The 19,525-nt window shown below is 42.9% G+C and overlaps 1 protein-coding gene across 1 annotated transcript in view; it reads right to left on the bottom strand.

The window, feature by feature from the left end:
- The window catches only part of LOC126458629 (cytochrome P450 9e2-like), a 100,115-nt gene that overhangs the window by 19,015 nt on the left and 61,575 nt on the right, over nucleotides 1-19,525 (bottom strand). The gene's annotated exons all lie outside the window — the stretch shown is intronic.

Below are 19,525 nucleotides of genomic sequence, written 5' to 3'. Positions count from 1 at the left end.
CACTGTTCCTCCACTTCTACAGGCACGACAGCGTCCTGTGGCACTAGTGAGAGAGGCCTGGAACGACGCCTGCCTGGAAGCTGGTCGGGCAGGTCGCTCACCCCAGCTCCGGCACGCCACAGGGCAGGGTGACGCCAGGTGGAGCCGTGGAGCGGGAGCCTGGCGCCACATCTGAAACTGCAGCGCCCACCTCCCTACAAGCGTCAAGCATTCTCCGTCGTGCGCGCCTCGTTTCGGCCTTCTCTGACTGGTTACAGAGGCTGCAATCGTCGCTACATGAACAGAAAACTATGCGAGCCCCAGAATGTGGGTATCCAAGACAGTGGCCCAACCCCTGCAGCCAATGGTTTTACTCCTGGCGTTGGCGGCGGGGATGACCATCGAAAGCTCGAGAATCTTGCTCGACTCGGAAGCCGAGAAGATTTTATTCACTTTACTGTATTCCAGTACTAGGGTAAAGGTGTTTCTGTGCCACTTTTTACCTCATTTAAAATATGTAAATTAACTACTTGATCAGTTAGTCCTCTCATGACGTTATGGAGTTTCCCCAGCCGGCACAAGTTACCTTCCCCACCATCACTCCTCTGGGAAATGACCTCCCCTCCTCCCACACAGCAAAAATGGCGGGAAATTCAGATTATCGCGGTTCATTGAATTTTGGCAGTAAATTAAAATGCTAATTACATTTTATTGTAGCGGACATTATAATAATACATTAATTATTTATATAAATTCAATTTGCATATCATCTTTGGAATACTGATGCAGCCTAATTATGACATCAAAATCCAAGATACGGGTGCACAGAACAGGAGTGCACTCTGTCTGCCTCTTCTTGCTGGTGCAAAGTTCAAAAAATAGTGGCAAAACCCAGACTCTTTCCTCTGGCTGTGAAGCACGGGAGAGGTAGTTGCCACTGATCAACCACAAGATAGTAGCTTTACCCTCTTCCGTCAAAAACCGCCGGATGTAGAGAGGATATTTTCGCTATTACAAAAAAAAAAAAAGCTGTGAGCTCTATGGGACTTAACATCTGAGGTCATCAGTCCCCTAGAACTACTTAAACCTAACTAACCTAAGGACGTCACCCACATCCATGCCCGAGGCAGGATTCGAACCTGCGACCGTAGCGGTCACGCGGTTCCAGACTGGAGCGCCTAGAACCGCTCGACCACACTGGCCGGCCTTTCGCTATTACAGCAGCACTAGAGAATTGCTCCAATCACTCTAGCAAATAGCCCTACAGAATACTGATTAGGATTAAATCGAAGAAAGACAAAAGTAATGAGAAGTAGCAGAAATAAGAATAGCTAGAAGCTTAACATGAGGGTAGATGGTCTCGAAGTTGATGAAGTTACGGAATTCTACTACCTATGCAGCAAAATAACCAATGACGGACGGAGCAAGGAGGATATCAAAAGCAGACTAGCACTGGCAGAAAGTGCATTCCTGGTAAAGAGAAGTCTACTGGTATAAAAAATAGGCCTTAATTTGAGGAAGAAATTTCTGGGAATCTACGTTTGGAGGACAGCATTGTATGGTAGAGAAACATGGACTATGGGAAAACCACAGCAGAACAGTATCGAAGTATCTGAGTTTGCGTGCTACAGACGAATGTTGAAAATTAGATGGACTTATAAGGTAAGGAATCAGGACGTTCGGTGCAGACTCGGAGAGGAAAGGAATATGTGGGAAACACTGATAAGGAGAAGGGACAGGGTGATAGGACATCAATTAAGACATCATGGAATGACTTCCATGGTACCGAGGGAGCTGTTAAGCAAAAACTGTTGAGGAAGACAGAGATTGGAATACATCCAGCAAATAACTGAGGACGTAGGTTCCAAGTGCTACTCTGTATATGAAGAGGTTGGCACAGGAAAGGAGATCGTGGCGGGCCGAATCAAAGCAGACGTACGAAAAAAAAAAAAAGGGTACGTAATGAAGAACCAATGCATGACAGCCCGTTTGGTGGTGTTCACACTAAAATACGACATTCTAGACGCCTTGCTCTCAATGCAATTTTCTTTTTTTGCGAATAGTTTCAATGCCAACATTAATAAGCGTTGTGTTGAAGCACTCGGTCGCTTAAGAGCTCTCAAATGCCGTTATAAAGATGTACAAATCCATTTAAAAAATGTACGTAGTCATTGTTTCAAGTGATAGAAAAGAATATTATCATTATAGCAAAATTAAAAAAAACTAGTTGGGGGATGGCATAAATTCCACCGAAAGATAGGTGAATTTGAACAAATAATGACAAAATTTCTTCTTGTTCAGTTTATCGTCTAAACCATCGTAGGCTGTCAGTTTTATTCCCTTAACATATCAAGCATATAAATTATATTACTCGTCTGTTTCGGGGTTAAGCCACTTCCAGATGTCTGCAGTACGACACCAGATCTACAACAAATAGGTAATACAAGTACAATAAACATGTAAGACACGTTAGTGAGCAACATACGTAGTCTTCCACATATGAATCTGCTTACAAGCACAACTTTTAAAATACATCGTGCAGGCAAAAATCCTAACAGGTAATTTACCAGTTCTTGTACATTCATGTAACAGCACACCGTGTACTTTTCCGCACTCATACATACGCTTAACTGTCACATATTGTGGGAAGTACGCCTCAACCAAAGAGTATGGTAAGAGTTGTCATTTTGCAGAGATAAAGCTATCGCCAGAGGGAGCTGCTGCCATGTGATCACAGCGTTACGTGCAAGTCAATTCTTATTAAACTTTTTGCGTAATGGACTTTCACAAATTATTTACATTCGTTGTTACTGTATGAAAAGCAGTGTCATTCTGGCAATATTTTTCTCTAAAGTGATATCACTAGTTCGCTTTCGAAAAATAGTGCATAGAAGCGGTTTTTGAAATTTTACTAGTGACGAAAATTATTAATTTTAATATAACATTTTAGAAAAACGAACGCGTGAGACCACTTCAGAAAAAAATATTACCAGAATGTCACTTATTTTTCTACAGTAATAACGAACGTAAATCACTTTAGTATTTAACGCAATTGTAAACAATTTTAAAAGTACTGTAAATAGTTTTAAAACTCCACAGATAGGTATGACGCATGACTATAACCCTGTGGTGACCAGAAGACCGTAGAACCCTACTAGATGGGTCAGATCACACCATCCAGACAAGAGGTGTACAAATTCCCCTTGCAGCCTGCTTGCCCCTAGCACCTCTGCAACCATTCATGCAGGTCAGCCTGCCGCGATGTAAACACAAGAGTGCGCGTGTACTGAGGCATAGTGGGCAATGCGGGCGATACGGGCTCCCGCAAGCCCGGGCTACCTGGGTTCCCGCAAGCCTGCCAAGCTTCACGGGACCCGCTCAGCTTGCTGCGCCTGACAACAGGTTGCGCTGTCAAGCTACCGTGACTAGAGTAGCCAGGTAGTTAGCCTGCAGTTCATTTATCGCAACGGTGGAGGCAGCACAATGAATAGGTCGAACTTTAGTGAGATTGAAAAAAAATTGACAACTGGCGAATACATGCTGGTAACGAAACAGAGCACAAGTGCCGCATGGGAAACGTTTTCGTGTGTTTATGAGGCCGCTTCAAATAAATCGGTAGGTGTGTCTCTATGCAAACTATGTAAAAAGCTCTTAAGTACTTATTCGGGAACCTCGAGTATGTTACGACATGTGTGCAAATTTGACAAGCAGTTCCCTCACTCCGTAAATATCTTGAAAGAGGACAAAAATTTAGTGGCTGAAAAGTGCGCCGAAATGTGTGCTAAGGACCTGAGACCATTTAGCAGTATACAGGGAGAAGGATTTCTTAATTTAGGGCAGACACTGATCGACATAGGTAAAAATATGGCTCAGTTGATATTAAAAATGTTATGCCTTCCCGAGTGACAGTAGCTAGGAAAGTTCAAACCTTAGCTGATAAAGTGCGCAGCAAAATGCTCCCAGATATAGTGCATGCGATTCGTTCTGGTATATGTGCCAGTACAACTGATCTATGGACAGACAATTACAAAGGGGTGCATTACATGTCCGTGACAATGCATTACATAAATTCAGACTGGCGTTTGAATAAATATTTACTAATGTGCTCTGCGTTTCCTGACTGCCCAAAAACTGGCTCGAATATTCGAAACGAGTTGGAAGATGGCTTAGAAACTATGGGTGTTTCTCGTGAAGACATTGCCAAAATTACGTTTGTCACAGACCAGGGCAGTAACATTGTCAAAGCTCTCGAAGTATATCAGCGTCTTCCATGCATGGCTCATAGTATAAACACAGTCTTGAAACATGTTCTGAGCGAACAGTTTTTGAATGAAAATGTTCCAAATATATTAGCCATTCTTAATACAGTGCGGGCTACGGTTTCGTACTTCAAGAGAAGAGGTCTCTGTGTGAGACTGAACTCATCTTTAAAGCAGTGGGTTTCAACTCGTTGGAATAGTTATTTTGACATGCTTGTATCAGTCCATTCTCAGATTGATTCAGTGAAGGCTGTTTTACATAATGAAGGTGCCTCTGATAAGATGCTGGGTTATGACCACCATATAACTGGCCAGCTTATAGAATTTCTTAAGCCGTTTAAAGAAGCCACAGTTGATCTAGAGAGTGACAAGGATACAACCCTACATTTAGTTCTACCGTGGTTTTACGCCTTAAAAACTCACTGTACCGTACGGGATAACGATGAAGAGGTTTGTAATTTTATTCCATCTGAATATTATAGAACCACTTGTGAAATATGTATGTTGAGAAAATGTATTTTCAGGACATGAAACCTTTGAAACAAGCCGCTGATGCCTTCCTAGAACAGAAAATGTGCGTTAGTATGTTGCATAAAATTGCAACGTTTATGGTGGCTAACTACCGCACATTAAGAAAGTTAACCGAAGATGAAAAAATTGAAGTTTACCAAGCAGCACGACAGATGTGTGCTGAAGGTAAGCTCCTAAGACACGGCATATATTCTTCATCTACATGTACATGGTTACTCTGCAAGACACACGCAAGTGCTTAGTTGAGGGTTCATCGAACCACTTTCAACTTATTTGTCTCCTTTTCTCGAATTTCGCGCGGGATAGAACACCTACAGCTCTCCGTCTGAGCGCTGCTTTTTTGTATTTCATTCTGATGATCATTTCTTCCAATGTATATGGGACTCAACAATATCTCTTCGAATTCGGAGGTGTAAGTTGGTGATCGATATTTCATATATAGATCGCGCCACGTCAAAAAACGCCATTGTTGAAATGATTACCACCCCAACTCTTGTGTAATTTCCGCGACACTCTTTCCCCTGTTTTACGATAATACCAAACCAGCTGCCCTTATTTAGACTCTTTCGACCTCTTCCGTCAATAGTAAGGCTCTCCAACTTCGTAGCAATGCTCCAAAAGAGTGTTTTGTCATTAAAACGCCTACAGCATTTTCTGTGTGTCCATTCCTATTTACGTAGGCCGTAATTGTAATCAGAGGTATTAAGTATAATCTACAGCCTTTAGATTTGACTGGTTGATCTTGTAAACGAAGTCTAACGGACTTAGTTTAGTACACACAGGGATAACCTCGCTCTTGTCACTATTTATTGCCAACTGCTAATTTTCACACCAAAAATATATACCTTATTTGAATCGTCCTGCAGTTAGTTTTGATCTTCTGGTGACTTTACAGGACGATAAATGATAGCATCATCTAAAACCTATTATAATTTCAACTATGTGTAGTACGATCTTCACATTACTCTGCAAATATTAATTGGAACCTGTGCAGTTTCAGTACAAGTGCCCAATCACAGCAACCAAGAAACAAATCCAGGGCCGTACAAAATGGCGAAATTTGAGGACTGGGCAGAAGAGCCTCCTCCCCTACATGATGAAGTCAGCAGATACTTGCAAGAACACTGTGTGAACGAGGGAGATATTCTCCAGTGGTGGAAAAATAACTCCCAACGACTTCCTCGACTTGCGTGTGTGGCAAGAAAAATATTAAATATACCAGCCACTAGTGCGTCTAGTGAGAGAATTTTTAGTTGCGCTGGAAACCTAATTAGCGAAAAACGATCACGTCTTAATGCAGACAGACTTAACGATCTCGTCATAATTAATTCAAACACTAATCAGCATACACATTGAAAATACAGTAGAACATTAAACGGGAAACTATGAGTTTGAGCGCAAATTTACTAATTAAGAGTGCGGATTTCTTTCTTGTGCTTTCTGGGCGTCAATTTCTGAGATAGAAATTTTGTAATGCATACAGTTCATTTTTATTTTAGACTAAAATTTTTGATTTCAATCCTTCCAAGTGACGTTAATTATTGTTTGTAAACCATTTTCTGTTACTTGGGTTTGCAAAAGTAGCCAAATATTTTTAGGAGTATCTGGTTTGGCCTAAATAATACTTTCAGGGGAACTGAAGGAAAATTTGTAAAGATTTTATGTTGAAAAGTGTTCTGCAAAATAAAATATTCATTTGTGGAGTAAGGCAATACACATTATGAGTTTAAATTACAATTTATTTTGTTGAGTTCCACACACGTTGCAAAATGTAATTTTATTCTTGTATTTCTATATTAAGGGGAATCCCACATGCAGAGTCAAGATGCTGAAGACCTAGACACTACAAATACTCCTAAAATGAAGAGCGTCTTTTTCCATGAATGTATTGTAGTAGGTATATAATGGAAACTCTGAGCCACTCTCCACAGCGTCTATATCTGCGTCATGAGGATTCAGACTCGTCGTTTAGGTCTGTGTTATGAGGGTCTAGAGTCGTCGTTTGGATTTGCATCATGCAAGTAAACACTCGTCGTCTTAGTCTGCATCATGATGGTCCGAAATATGGTCCCTCATGATGCAGACCTAGACTACAAGTGTGGACTCTCATGACGCAAACGTAGGAGCCGCGAAAAATGGCTCAGGGTCGCCATTGTATTCCCAGTACTATAGTTTTTAGACGAACTGGATACGAAACAAGTCCTTCGATTTTGTTAAAATGCATTTTGGCAATTTAGAATGATTTTTCCAACTTCGAATGAATTCACAGAACCAGTAAAATACATCCTGGAAACGTAGTTAAATATTTATATAATTGGTGTCATACTTGGCTGAAACATACTAAAGTTAAAGAATCTAGACTTCCAAAATCTTAATTTGGTTCTCATTGCAGTACAGTGGTTAATAGGGGCGTAGATAATTTATTCTTCTGGGGAGGTGACCAATCTTCTTTTTGGGGGGTGGAGGTTCACTTCTTTAGTACAAATATCCATCCGTTTCGGTGTTGAAAAGTGCAGCACAGACTGCATTGCGTTGCCTGGGCATTTATTTATTCCATACTCTCGTAGTCCATCTTCCCTCCCGTATTTTCTCTCTATCCATTTAGTCCTCTCCCACTATCTCTTTGATCACCTCCACCCCCCCCCCCCCCACTCCCCATCCCTTGGCCGGCCGAAGTCGCCAAGCAGTTCTAGGCGCTACAGTCTGGAACCGCGCGACCGCTACGGTTGCAGGTTCGAATCCTGCCTCGGGCATGGATGTGTGTGATGTCCTTAGGTTAGTTAGGTTTAAGTAGTTCTAAGTTCTAGGGGACTGATGACCTCAGAAGTTAAGTCCCATATTGCTCAGGGCCATTTGAACCATTTTTGAACCCATCCCTTGGCCCATCTCCCCCCCACCCTCTATCCTTCTCCTCGTCCTCTCTCTGTTGGATTCCGCCACCTCAGTTCATCTCCTCTTCACCTATCTATGAAAACTCATATATATCTGTCAACTTTTGTGGTGATCAGTGAATCAGTGTCAAAGTTTATTGCTAGGTAGCATTTATTGTAATACTTTTTGATACGCAGCATTGATAGTTTTGTTTTCTGGTGCGTAAACAAATGAAGTTGAATGTGTCCCGACAGGGCAATATGCGACATACAAATAGCCATGTGAAAAACATGATTTTCAAGATTGATGCCACAAACATACAACAACTGCCCCTGCGATTTATCTATCGACATGGCAAATGTAAGCTGCACTGGAAATTATAACCGTTTAAAGTCGAATGGCATGTCGGTCGGAATCTTAGTGATATTGGAATCAAACTGTCCTCACCTTTGTACTTTCCTTTTAAAATTGTGGCTTCGATTACGTTGTTCTTTAACTTCTTCCCCGCAAGCCGGGTTCCATTACAAAGACGTGGCTCGTTTACCTTTCGCAACATGATTGCCGATCCGACTTAATTACAGATTGGGAGGCGGTAATCCGGGGAAATCCAGCGAATTTAAAAATTCCGTAGGATAGTTGACTACATAATCTTGGTTAGTAACGGAATAAACCGACTTGTATGTCAGCAATTCGCCAGGTGTCATATTTTGAATCTGAAAATTGATTTCGTTAACATCAAGGTTTTTTGCAGCCAATATAACACGTTCAGTCAACCAAAAATGGTTTGCAACTGTTAAACGACATTTGCTGTGCGCGAATTGTCCAACACGATGACTGTGAATGTGTCAGACAGCTCTCAAATTTCAAAAAGATATATATATATTTCAAAAAGGTATATATATATATATATATATATATATATATATATATATATATATATATACATTTCTTTTAAACGAAATGTCTATGATCTTGAAGAGAGTACCTTACAAAAGATTTTGACATCATTTGCGGGTTACCATGAAAGTTCACTATGTATGCATGTTTCCATGGAGAAGGTTTTTGAATATTTACATTTGCATGTATATGTATATATATATATATTTATTTATATATGTTTATGTATGTATATATATATATATATATATATATATATATATATATGCGTATATATGTATATATGTATGTGTATATGTATGTATATGTATATATATGTATTTGTCTATGAGTATATATATATATATATATATATATATATATATATATATATATATATATATATATACCTTTTTAAGATACTCTCTTCAATGTACTGTCCGAAATATTATGTAGACAGTGATGTTCCTCTTGATGGTCAAGTGTGCAAAATTTCTTCAAGATCGGAATAAAATTGTAGATTGGTGTAGAAGTGTGTACGTAAAGTACCCTCCGCCATGCACCATTCAGAATTTTAAGCAGGCAACGCCCTTCATCCTGCTTTGAATATCAGGTGTGCCAAATTTCATCAAGATCGGGATAAATACGTACAATTTGTCGAGTTCCGTTATGTAAAGGAACCTCTGTCATGCACCATATGAAATTTTATGTAGACTGTGACCTTCCTCTTGGTTTCAAGGTATAGTGTGCAAAATTTCATCAAGATTGTATGCAATACAAACACACGGACACAATGAAAACGCACTTTCAGTTTTTGTCAAATTTTCCAATTTTTCGGTCGATTTTCGAAAAATTTTATTTCATAAAAACCTTGTCCTGAGAATTACGAACACAGCAAAAAAAATTTAGCCGAACTGGTCCAGGCGTTCTCGAGTTTTACGCTTATCAACACATTTGGCAATTAATTTTTATTTATGTAGATAAGAAGCCCGAAATATACGCGTAAAGGAAGAGTATACAAATAAAACCAATATTTTTTTTACCTGAAATTAATACATATATATATAATGTTGGGGTTTGTCTTTTGGTGCTCAGGTAAAATAAAAACTTTTGATTAACGTTCATAATACGACAATGACGCGCGCAGACTAAACGGCTGCGTAGCGCAGCTCAGCAGTAATATGGGCAGGCAAGCAAGTTTCCCGCAGCCTGCCCGGGTTGGGTTCTGCTTGGCTTGGCTGGGAGTGAAGCAGCCTGCCCGTTCTGTTGACAACGAGCGGCGGCCTGCCCGCCTGGCCACCGGGCAAGCATGGGCGGGTTAAAAGCGGGACGTGTACACCTCTAATCCAGACCAACCCCCGAGTGGATCGACACCTCATCCGAATAGCACTGCAGGACAGATCGGCGTCGTCCTCGGCTGTGACGCAACTGTGGAACAGTGTAACACGTCTTACACTATGAGGACTGACAATCCGTCGCAAAACTTCTCCGCCTCCCTTTGACGAATGCTAGATGGCAATGGTGCAAGGAACGACGTCACTGGGAAAAGGAATGGCATCGGGTAGCGTTTCCGGACGATTCCACATTCTGTTTGTATGACAGTGATGGCCGCATTTTGGTTCGCCGCAGACAGGGGGAGCATTTGCGCAAGACATACAGCAGCACACCAAGCCTCATGGTGAGGGGGGCTGTTGAGTACAGCCTGCAAGTCACCGCTGGTGCGGGTCCAGGGCACTGCACTGTGACCAGTGTGGCCTACGTGAAGGACATCCTGCGACACGTAGCCACACCCTCTCTGCGCAACGCCCCAGACGCCATTTTTCAGCAAGACAATGCACAACGACACGTTGCTGCACGAACAAGTGCCTTCTTGGTGTCACAGGTTGTCAGCCTTTTGCCCTGATCTGCCAGACGACCAGACCAGTCCCAAATCGAAAATGTGTGGGGTATGGAGAGACGATGGCTGCAGTGCTGCGGCCTAATCCCAATCACCACAGATGAACTTTGGAACTAGGCGAATGCACCAAGAATGGCTAAACCACAGGACACCTTCGCGTCTTATACGTGTCGGTGCCATCACGCGTGGAACAAGTTACCAGGGCCAATGACGGGCGCTGTGTCTACTAGGCAACAGGACACTTGCTGAACCGAGATGGCTGACATGATAATCATTTCTGCAGAACATACTAATGTACATGTCCTGTGAACATGAACGTTCCATCTCTAGTCGTTCAGGGTGTTCTGTTTTTTTTTCTGAACATGAGAGCATAATAAGTTTAATCAGAATTAACGACGTACGCACAACGCTGTGATCACATGACAGCAGCCTCCTTTGGTGATAACTTCGTCTCTCTAACATGATGCGTCGTAGCGTACTCTTTAGTTTATGCATGTTTCCCATTTCTAACAGTTACGTGTGTGTATGAGTGCAGAATAGAATTCAGTACGTTATTAATCAAATGTGCAAGAACTATTAAGGCAGCCGTTAGTAAGGTTTTTGCCTACACAACGTGCTGTTGAAGTTGTACTTGTAAGCCCATTCGTATGGGCAAGACTATATTTGCAACATTCTGACATTTGTATGCGTCGTCACAGTTTTCGATTCTTTATCGAAGTGTTCTTACCCAAGCGCACATCGTAAGTCAGTTATCGTGTTTTCGTGACCACGCGGACGTGTTCGCGGAAGTACCTACGCAGTGGTCCTGTTTTTCACGGACACATTCGCGGACGTGTGAGGGCGATCATGTCTGGTCTGTGTGACGCTCAACTGCGCGGCCATCCGCACTCGTACCAAGTCCCAATTTTTACACAGCTCAATTTTTACACAATCCAATCTAGCCACTGTCACGAATGATGACGATGAAGTGATACGGACAACACAAACATCCAGTCCCCTGGCAGAGAAAATCCACAGCCCGTCCAGGAATCGAACCCGGGACACCGTGATCCAGAGGCAGCAACGCTAACCAGTAGACAACGAGCTGCGGGCATGTGTGAGAGCGACTGCAGGTTTATAGGTTCCCGATCTGATAACGACATGGCCCGCGACCCGGACGCAGAGATGGACGCAACACTGAGTGACAATATACAAACAAAGCATAAAGGCGAGGTCCACTCCAGACACCAAAATGAAACACCAGGAGGAGAAAGATGCAGAACAGAGACGTCAATGTCAAGAAGTACTGGAGGAAATACAGTCTATTCAACGACAAATATTTGAAGACCCCGATTCATTTCTGAAGTTTCAACCTCATCAGATACATCTGCCGCCATTGTAGTCACAAGTGGCAAAGGCACGAGGAAGACAACAGATCACCTTACAGAATCCCAAGATGATGAGGGTTTCCAACCTGTACCAAAGTAGAAGGCTACCCGACGGAAGGCAGTGCAAACCTTGAAGAAAACCACCCAGCAAAAATTGGAAATTGCCAGTAGATGTGATACTTTGACTGAAGATCCACCGCAGGAGTCCGCAACTGCCGAAGCACCGCGCCTACTGATGGCTGCGAAGCTGCTAAAAGTCCCGCCCATTGTAATTTTTAATTGCTAAAATATCGTTAAAGTATGCAGAGAACTAAAAGCACGAATTAGTGGAAGCTTAAGAGCAGCTTATACAGGAGATGGAATGAAATTTTACGTCGGTACATATGAAAACTATCAGAAGGTTACCGTTCCATAAGTATCAAGATATCAAGATCAGGGACCTAAAGGTGGTAGTTAAGGGTTCCACAATACTTGCAATAGCATGGTTTCACAATTAATGATGTGCACCAGTTCAAACGCAAGAAGCCGGCTAAACTCCGCCCACTAGCCGTAGATGCTGTGACACTACCGCATGGAGAAAGGTCTTATACCTTTTACTTAGTACGGTATGTACTTTCGACAAAAGTGCCAGTGAAAGATTACCGATCACGAAATGAACCTTCACAGTGTAAACGCTGCCAACCCTGGACTGAAAGCGCCAGTTACTGCTGGTTATCTGCAAGGTGTGTTAAATGTGGAGATATGCATTGAGTTTCAACCCACAGCTAACATCGTCAAACCGGTGATACCCGACAAGGCAAGGTCGGGAGCTCAACTACCGCCACCACCAACCCACCGAAACACGCACTGAAACCCGATTCCAACAACGAGAGAAACAAGTGGGGAACGTACGATTACTTCAACACTTCAAGGAGAACAACAAACCAACACGGATGCTTCGAGATAAAGACTCAGATACAGCACTTAACGAAGTTACTACGGTCTTAAAACTTCTAAGCAGTCAGAATTTTCTACACAAACTGATCCTCCATGGGAAACGAATGCTGGCAGCAAAAGACAAGCTGTCAAAAATAGCTATCTTGGTAGAAACCCTAGAGCAAATCGAAGAGTCAGGATAACATCACGGACACACAAACACAGGACCTTCGAATCTGTATATGGAAGGCAACAGGTGTTCACCACAAAAAGAATTAATTACAGGATTTCATTACATTAGAGGATTTCATTACACTATATAAAACCGGTATTGTTCTTCTGTTCGATACCCACCTCCGACTGACTGAAAGCTTTAAGCTTCAAGCCGGCCGGAGTGGCCGAACGGTTCTAGGCGCTACAGTCTGGAACCGCGCGACCGCTAGGGTCGCAGGTTCGAATCCTGCCTCGGGATGGATGTGTGTGATGTCCTTATGTTAGTTAGGTTTAAGTAGTTCTAAGTTCTAGGGGACTGATGACCTCAGAAGTTAAGTCCTACAGTGCTCAGAGCCATTGAACCATTTTTTTAAGCTTCAAAATATGGTAGGATGTTGTAGAGATGGACAACTACGGTGAGGTGGCGGCACAGCTATCTGCCTCAACCGCGCCATAACCCATCGAGAAGTGGACTCACCACAACTGCGAAAACTGGAGCAGTACCATTTGGACAGACCTAGGAGACATGGCTCTAGTTGTGATATACCTCCGACCAGCACCCCAATTAATCAAACAGAACATAAGAAACTTCTTGGCGCCACACGGAATGACGTGCATTGGAGGTGACTGGAACGCGAAGCACTTGACTCTCAAGAGTAAACAACCCGAGAGGCCCTCGAACTTCTTCGCCTAGAACAGGAATTAGACTTGATGATTTGAGGCCCACTCGAACCAACTCATACTCCATGTCATACCCACCATCATCCAGATGTGTTAGATATTGTTATCACTGAAGAACTCGGAATCGACCCTCAGTTGGTAACTACAAACGATTTATCGTGGAACCACGACCCTGTTCTGGCAACAAAAAAAAATGGTTCAAATGGCTCTGAGCACTATGGGACTTAACTTCGGAGGTCATCAGTCCCGCCGGCCGCGGTGGTCTCGCGGTTCTAGGCGCGCAGTCCAGAACCGTGCGACTGCTACGGTCGCAGGTTCGAATCCTGCTTCGGGCATGGATGTGTGTGATGTCCTTAGGTTAGTTAGGTTTAAGTAGTTCTGAGTTCTAGGGGACTGATGACCACAGCTGTTAAGTCCCATAGTGCTCAGAGCCATTTGAACCATTCATCAGTCCCCTAGAACTTAGAACTACTTAAACCTAACTAACCTAAGGTCATCACACACATCCATGCCCGAGGCAGGATTCGAACCTGCGATCGTAGCGGTTGCGCGGTTCCCCGACTGTAGCGTCTACAACCGCTCGGCCACGTCGGCCGACTTCTGGCAACACTTCCAAGGAAAAAACCACCCACAGTCCCGAAGAATGCACTAACAAAATAACTGGGCACAATTTAAAAGACACCTCAGAAACAACACTGGAGGTCGAGGCACCGGACCAGATCGACTATGCGGTGGACTGTATAACACGAAAAATACAGAAGGCGCGTAAATTGTCCTCTTATTCACCTTCCTACTCCAGACGAAAGATGAATGGAAACGAGTTACAATTATACGAACCGACTCAACTCCTGTGAAACCTACCCAAACCCCCGCAGGTACTAACCGCAGACCCACTGACCAAAGCGGAAACATTTGCAACACCCTTCGAACAGCAGACAACATTACTGAGGGAACCATTAAACGTAGCCCAGAAAGAGTACGAATATACCACCAACCAACTTGTGAAGCGGACTATGACAAAAGACGATACATCGCAACCAAGCCTCCCTGCACCAAAAGAGGTAAGAATGGTAAAGAAGAAACTCCAGGCGAGGAAGGCACCAGGCACTGACAGAATAAGCAACCTCCACTTCAGGAAGTTGCTAAGATGACTTCTAGTTCTGTTAAACGGAATTTACAGCGGCTGCCTAACCCAAAGCCAGGGCTGGATGTAACAATAACTACAAATTACAGACCTGTTAGCATCTGTTCAGCGGGATGAGTAAAACCTTGTAAAGCGTTATCTACACCCGTTTCCTTGAATGTCTAGTGGCTGATGCTACAGTTTGGGCAGAACAATACAGTTTCCAAGGGAAACTGTCGGTGGAGCTGCAATTATTACGACTAGCAGAACATGTTACAAAGAACCTTAACACAACCAGTGCCTCCGCTACAATTTTCTAGACATAGGAGAATCATAGGACACTGTTTGGAGAGAACACCTGAACCGGAAACTGGAACAACAAACGCCAGTACCAACTTGTTACAGCAAACTCATTGCTAATTAGCTGGAAGTCAGAAAAATGATCGTAACAATCCGAGGCCAACCATCTGACTGCCACCCGGCAAGAGCGGGCCTACCCCAAGAATCGGTTCTCTGACTCCTATTATTCATTAATTACGTCAACGAGATACCAACAGCCGTTGGAGTGCAAATAGCACAGTTTGCTCAGTATACGGCCTGCTTTACCAGCAGAAGACACATCCGGGTCAATATCAGATGACTGCTAGAATAACTCGAGCCGCGTGGGGCAGCGGCACGGTATGGATGTGTGTGTCGTCCTTAGCGTAAGTTACATTAAGTAGTGTGTAAGCTTAGGGACCTATGACCTCAGCAGTTTGGTCCCATAAGACTTTACCACAAATTTACAAATTTCCAACAACTCGACTCTACAGCGACAGGGTGCAAGATCAACAAAGTACGGTTAAACTCGACCAAGACGACTGCCGTTTACTTCAGTAAAAAACACCCGCAGATGCCTATTGCACTGAGACTGAATGGACAAGACATTTCACGGAGTACTAAGGCGACATACTTATGGGCTACACTACACAAACAATTCTTCCTCCTTACGCATATAGAATGTCTTAGAAACAATACCATTAGAATGGATAGAAGACTCTTCTATTTTTTTAAAAGCTCAGACCTAAGCACCACAGCCAAATTACGACTGTATAAAGCAACAGTCCTTTCAAAAATGCTGTATGGCAGCTGTGTTTGGGGTATGGCTAGAGACAAAGCCATTGGAATGGATAAGAAACTTTCTCCTTTTTTTAAAGCTCAGACCTAAGCACCACAGTCAAATTACGAATGTATAAGCTACAGCCTTTTTATAAATTCTGTACGGTAGCACTGTTTAGGGTATGGCTAGCTAAACACAGATCAATCGCCTTCAACTAGAACAAAATATGATACTTCGATGGATGCTTTGTAATCGTATTGTCATATCGCTGGCTTAGTTGTGGAGTATCTTTGCGGGCAGCCACGCCTGTCGAGTCGAGAGCGGGACATGGAACTGTTATGTTGTGTAGTGTGTAGCTCTGCATGTGAGATGCATTGTTAGTATGGAAGTTGAAGTGTTACTACAGTAAAGTGATAAAATAAGTAAATGATTCAGAGGAATGTGCATCAAGAAGTAATTTAAAATGAGCAGTGCTGCTGATAATGTATCTGTGTATCCTCTCGTTGCATGTCGTACCGTACAGTATCAATCACCTGCGCCATGTTCGGCCTCTCAGAATGAACTGAAGTGAATCAGAAAAAATTAGTTACCACAAAAGAGTACATCTACATCTACATTGATACTCCGCAAGCCACCCAACGGTGTGTGGCGGAGGGCACTTTACGTGCCACTGTCATTACCTCCCTTTCCTGTTCCAGTCGCGTATGGTTCGCGGGAAGAACGACTGTCTGAAAGCCTCCGTGCGCGCTCTAATCTCTCTAATTTTACATTCGTGATCTCCTCGGGAGTGTCTTGTAGCGAGCGTGAGGACGTGCGTTCGATCATCGCGTTTCCGCATCATCAACAATCATCCGCGTCGTGTCGGTTACGCGTGCGCTCGTCCGAATGGTATTTTGGACTGTTAATCATCAAGATTGTTAATTGGCATAAACATTTACGATTTAGAGTGTAATCATTGCAACCTGTGGTTTCCATATCGTCTCATAATATAGACGTTCATACCAGACATAGGACAGTGCTGTGTTTTAACATTGAGTGGCTCCCCTAAACCCGCTTGCATATTTCGATAGATAATTTCAGGCAAGCCAACAGCAGTGTGGAGCAGGACAATACGACCACCGCAGGAGTATCAGGTACGTGGTGTGGACAGGGCGCACGGTCACGTAACGAGAAGCCAGTATAGAGTACCCCACCCATTCGTACTCTCGAGCGTGTTACATGGCGACGTGTGTTCATGACTTGCAATTTTCGGATAAGAAGTGCCGCATAATTTATTAGGAAAGTCAACCATTTATGTACAAACACTGATTGTTAGTTTACATTATTGAGTGACGTTACGCGAGCTCTGGGATGTGTACGTCAAAGAACTTGTGACACAGTTATATACTCGTCCGATCCATGACAGAGCAAAGAACTAGTGCTACGAAGTAAACATACTCCACGATGGTGCACTTTTGACGGCGCTAGCGGCATCTATGTGCGAAAGGGGACAGTTATTTGGCAGCCATTACGGAAGACGACGCTAGTGGCACCTATGGGCAAAAGTAAAAACTTTTTGATAGCGTCACCGTATACGACGCGAGCGGCGCCTAGGAGGGAGGCAGCAAATATTAGCACGCTTTGCAGAGAGGGTGCAGTGCTGACAGCTGGACGGCGTCAACTGAGTCGGCGCTACGCAACAGCCGCGACTACGGAGCCAGAAGACAACGCAAAGTAAGTCGCACTTCACAACGTTACCTCACGCAACTGAAGCAACGAGAGTAATTAACTGGCAGTGCAGATTGCATTGTATAATTACGTATTTACAAACAGTGACAGTTTTAAATTCTTTTTTATAACCAGAATTACGAGACATTGCTTACTTGCCGACCGTATAGTAAAGTAAATGTCACTGTCAGTCCCTGCTTACTTAGTGGTCTAATTTTTAATAACAGTTAATACAATTGCAGAGCTACATTTACGTCAGCTTATATTTAATTCCTTTCTTTTTCTTTTACGTGATCTTGTTTGCTATTTGTGCTTCTGAGCGCGAATTACAGCCTTGAATGTGTACGGCATTGTAGTTTGGTTGTGGATATTGCTATCGAGTCTGTGCTACGAGTGTTACTGTGATTTGTTTATTTTTTGCTTGGGTGACTTTACAGTGGTTCAATATGGCAAGTAATGAGCTTGGTGCAACTGCAGTAGAGAGGGATGTGAAAGCAATCTCTTTAGGTGAAAGTAATCAGGTGGAGACGAAAACAGAAGCAAGTAGTAGTGAAATGTCGAAGAATTCCGGTATAGGTGACAGTAGTTTATTACCAAAGATGGGAAGTCCTAATGTAGTGTCGTCACCAATCATGGATAAGCCCAAACGAGATGATTGTATACTTTGGTCTGACCTGTCTATCGTTGACATGCTCAAAATATTATTGAATAGTAACAAACCAATAGAGGAAGACATTAAGCGCCAGAGGGAAGATATTATGCATCAGAGGGAAGATATTATGTGCCAAAAACAAGATATTAGGTGATCAGTAGACGACCAGAAATTCTTATTTCAAGAAAATAAACAATTAAGGGAAGATATTAAGCGATTGTTAGAGCACATGAACGAACGACTCAGTAAAAAGATCGACGAGACTAATGAGGCTCTAAGGAAACTGGATGAGTCAAGTCATCAGAGGATGGATGAACTTACTGTTCCGGTAGAGGAGAATGTTTCAGGCAATACTAAACGTTTTGAAAAGGTAGAGTCAGATGTCAAAGAAGTGAAGGGAGATATTACTAAAATGAGGTCTAGGCTTACGTTGAGCATTTTGAACAACTAGATGAGGAAGTGAAACACTGTAAACACAGGATATCAGCTGTTGCGCTAAACCAGGATGCTTACGCATGGTGAGTAGAAGAGGTGTACAGTGAGGTAGGAAAGACTAAAGAACAGGTCGGTCAGCAGGTGAAGAGTGAAATGAAATCACTATTATGTGATGGAAGCATTGCTGGTGGTAGCTTAATTGGTATACTAAATGATGAGGGAATTTTAAGAACTTCGAACCACATAGGAGATGGCATCCTAAAGATTTCTTAGATCAATTTAAGGGCGTGTTACCTGAATTATGGGTCGAGCAAAGAAAGGTACGCTTCTTTGCAGCAAGAATGGAAGGTGAAGCTCTTACCTGGGGTATGAGAATAGGACATAAGGGTACAACCTTTGCTGAATTTGAAAAGGAGCTTTTGCAACAATATTGCTCGAGACAGAAGAAAAATGAAGTACATAACAGTCTACACCAGGGTAGAAGGTTTGAGAGAGGGCGTGACCAGAAATTAAAGAAATTTTTTCAAGATAATTATGACAGGAACTTGTATTTAGGTGAACCAGTGATGACAGAAGCAATAGTGTCTCTGACCATAAGTAAGCTAGCAACTGGAGTTCAGGATAAGTTGCTAGCTATCCCTACGGATGATGTAGAGACAATGAAATTAGTCTCAGGACAATTAAACCCATTGTATGAATCACAAGGAACAGGAGGAGGAAAAGATGATAGAAGAGTATCAGGGAACAATGAAACCAATGCAAATACCCATTCAAACCATGACAATAGACATAGTGGACGACATTGGAATAATTGTAATGACAGGAGTCATTATGGTGGTTTCTGTGGCCATGGTGGTCACAGAGGCGTCCATGGAGGCTACGGATATCAGAACGCAAGGCACGATGCATCGGATGACCAG

Source organism: Schistocerca serialis, chromosome 2, assembly GCF_023864345.2.
Source record: "Schistocerca serialis cubense isolate TAMUIC-IGC-003099 chromosome 2, iqSchSeri2.2, whole genome shotgun sequence".
In the NCBI taxonomy this organism is placed as follows: domain Eukaryota; kingdom Metazoa; phylum Arthropoda; class Insecta; order Orthoptera; family Acrididae; genus Schistocerca; species Schistocerca serialis.
Note: the sequence above shows the minus strand (reverse complement) of the source record. Positions and strands in the feature narration are given on the sequence as shown.